This window comes from Ananas comosus, linkage group 8 (genome assembly GCF_001540865.1).
Source record: "Ananas comosus cultivar F153 linkage group 8, ASM154086v1, whole genome shotgun sequence".
Taxonomy (NCBI): Eukaryota; Viridiplantae; Streptophyta; class Magnoliopsida; order Poales; family Bromeliaceae; genus Ananas; species Ananas comosus.
The window spans coordinates 4,467,211-4,470,808 of NC_033628.1; the positions used below are offsets into that span (position 1 = coordinate 4,467,211).

Genomic DNA, 3,598 nt, shown 5'->3' on the forward strand with positions numbered 1-3,598 from the left:
GCGCTCCGGCCAGTGATGGGAGCAGCAGGTCGGGGAGGTCCGGGGGAGGTGCTGGCCGGCGGCGGGAGGTGGCCGGTGGCGCGGCAGCGCAGCTCAAAGCCGCCGAGTTCCTCTCGGGTTCGAGCTTCCCGGCGGCGCGGCGGCGGCCGGAGGGGGGTCGGGGCGGCAAGGATCCGGTGCCGGAGACCGAGGGGAAGGTGGTGCACCCCTCGGTGGGCAGTGGCGGTGCTTGGGAGCCGAGCGGGCCCGACTTCGGCCCGCACGGGTCTGGGCGGCCGCAGGAGCCGCGAGCGACGGCCGGCGGCCTCGAGGACGGCGAGGATCGCGAGCGGGAGGTCCCCGGAGGTGCCAGGAGGGCGGCGCGACCAGACCAGAAAGGCGGCATCGCGAGGGGAGGGAGGTTCCACAGCCTCGGCCAGATCTGCTCAGATCTGGCCGCAACTTGCCGTGGCGGCGGCGGCGGCGCTCGAAACGTAAAACGACGGCACTAGAGGGCGAATTCGAGCTCGGTACCAGAGGATCCGCTAGAGTCGACCTGCAGGCACACAAGCTTCCCCGAGCACAGCAGCCAACAAGGTGCAAGTCGGGGCCCGGAGGAAAAACGAGAGGAGGCCGGGGTGGCCCTTCCGGCGGCCGGACAAGCTCGCCGGCGGCCGGGACGCGCGCACAAGTTGGGCGGGGACCAGCTGAGGTCGGCTAGGGCTAGGTAGGGAGCACGGTTGCAGGGTCTAGGGTTCCTCATGGATGAAACCCTAGGAATACAATATAAACAAAGGCCACTTTGCACCAAAGTCCTCCGAAACAGAAAATTTGCAACAGAGACCTTCACAGCGCGAGTAAATCGCGTGTACGCACCTCCACGTTCGACCTCGTGCGATTCGGTACATAAAATATGGGGACTTTTGCGAAGTTTCCGATTTGCCACAATCAACCCCTCTCCGAACATCAAGCAAAATCCGGCAATCCGTTCATCGGATTTCCGAACGGATTGCACCATCGCGTTCAGCACGACGAAGGCAAAGAAACTAGAATTTTGCTTCGATCGATTTTGTTGCCGATTCGCGACAAAACCCAACGCTCTCCAATTAACACATAAATTACACATATACCAATGTGTAAACCCAACAAAACGCATTTCGCATCAGAAATGGACTTCCCTACTACAAGTAGGGACCCAAAACAACCTTCACCCTACTCCAGGTCGTAAGCACGGAACACAAGGAGTTTCACAATGCACGAAAGGCAAGGAACGAAAATCATCTTTTTGATAAAACTCCTTTTTCTCGAAAACCGTGCATCAGATCTGAAATCTGTCAGTGCCATTGGTTCCAAAACAGCTGAACCGGTCGAAACGAGCTATTGGACCGATATGAACGGAGTCCGATACGCGCCAGAAGCCAACTCTACTCCGCGGCTTCTCCGGAAAACCAGAGTTACTATTCACTTAAGTGAAAACTAAAAATCGCGTATCTTCTCCATTTTAGCTCATTTTCGCCCGAAACTTGACGAGTACTTATGTAATTAAATTACACACATAAACATCATCAACAGAAAGTTTAGTTGCACTTGTCAAAAATCTCAGTCCTTACACGTATACAAAGGAGTTTTCCCTGTATACGAAGCGATTGCTGTACCTGTAAATCATACACTACTACGAACAGTAGTAGAGAGCTATTAGAGTAGCAAGAGCTAAACAAACTGAGTTTCAAATACATAGTCCAAAACCAAAATACAGAGTTACTCGCACTGGCGAGTTAAGTATACTATGTACATAAATTCGAAACAAAACATCTACCTGCAGTAGGGGTGCCTCTAGCTCTGCTCGTCGGGTAGGGCTCTAACTCGCGACGCCCTTGCCTCGATCCTAATTCGCTGAAGGAGTAGCAGCCGAATCCTGTGGCTCTGCAAAACAGGGGTAACAACTGGGCGTGAGAACTACTGAAAAAACAAGTAGTCCTCAGTGGGTGCCGCCCAAAACAACATCGGTTCACCCACTAAGTCTACAGTAGGGAGCAAAGGTAGTAGTAAATGTAGGAATGAAATCTACCGCCATGAATCACTACACTATCATGCTCTACGCTAACCAACTGTAGGAAAATGTCAAATTTAACCCAATCCAATCGGGACTGTAAACATACCCATCCCTGGGACTGTGAACACACCCGTCCCTGCCCAGTTGCGACTAACCAGCTACCTCCACACTAACTGGTCCGTGGAGAGCAAGTCCAACCGGCATGAGCGACACCAACGCAAAAGCACAAAGCCCGCCTCCGGAGTGGCACTCGTGGGCGCTACCCAACCGAGTATGCAGCGTATCTCTGTCGAGCTCAATCAGGCTCTGAAAAGCCAAAGTCGAGTAACCGACTCTAACTGGTCTAACAACTAATAGTTCACGTGCCCTCGGCACAATCTATCGCCAAAAAGGCGATCCGGGTCCACCGTCAACTCTGACGGCACCCAACAGTTCGGAACAGCCCAAAAGACCCTGTAAAAATCCACTCGACGTACCAGCACGAGTGTAAATGCATTCTAAACTACCTAGAGTACTCGTCTCAAGGATACTGCGACAGTATAATTTTATAACGGCTCTTAGAGTTAAATCAGGCAGTTTAAACAAGTGACAGGTCCAAATCGTAGATTTTCTCCTAATTCAAATTCCAAGTCCAACATGTATAACCTACTCAATTTATTACCACATGCTCCAAATTCAGATTTGCAATCTACCATATAATCCATGAATTCGAGCTAGAATAGATTATCCAAAATTGAAATTTATACATGTCGACGATTATGAACTTAGGAGTAAAACCGATGTAAACCCACCTCAAAGCTAATCCCTGGCAGCACGGAACTCCCTCGGCTGCGGCACAACCTGCTAGATCGACTGAAAATGTCCGAGTCTCGAAATCAAGCTATCTCCAAGCTATCAACATCGAAAATCCACAATTCAGTCCAAATACACAACAGCAGAAAAGAGAAGGGTTTCGACCAAGCTAACCTTCACCAAAATCCACAAGTAAGGGCTTCGTGGATTCCTCTCGCAGTCCCGAATCCAACGAACCAAGTCTCGTCGCAATCCGATGCTCCTATGTCGAGTACAAGCTGAAATACTAACAGTCGACGATGAATTTCAGCAAACAACACTTAAGCTCGAATTAATGATGCTTGGAGAAATGAAGAAGCAATTCGACGGAACATTCACCTCGACAGCGACTAGCACCGGCGTGACGTCAAGATCAGCGAAGTTGCACGCTCGCCCGGCCTCCTCGCACTGCTCCAGCAACAATCGTATCCCCAAACGGCTCCGCGGCGCGACATCGGCGACGAATCCGAGCTTCTTCCTTGCCTTCAACCGGATGAGAGTGAGAGAGAGAGAGAGATGAAGAAATGCAGCAATAGGACTTCTCTCTCTCTACACGAAGCTATATAGAGAGAGGGTGTGTTGGTGATACAAACGAGGGAGGAAATTACCAAATTAGCCCTCTACCTACCCCCTTGTACCGGTACACGGGCTCCTGTACCGGTACAAGAGCCAACCCGAGAGCAGCTAAACCAGTGCGCGCTAGTTGTACCGGTACAGCCATGTTGGTTGTATCGG

The 3,598-nt window shown here is 51.5% G+C and overlaps 1 long non-coding RNA gene across 1 annotated transcript; it reads right to left on the minus strand.

Moving 5' to 3' along the window:
• LOC109713760 lies at positions 1,811-3,022 on the minus strand. The gene is made up of 3 exons (XR_002217159.1): positions 2,999-3,022; positions 2,824-2,923; positions 1,811-1,902 (listed from the first exon to the last, which is right to left on the minus strand). It is a non-coding gene; the product is annotated as an uncharacterized LOC109713760 (long non-coding RNA).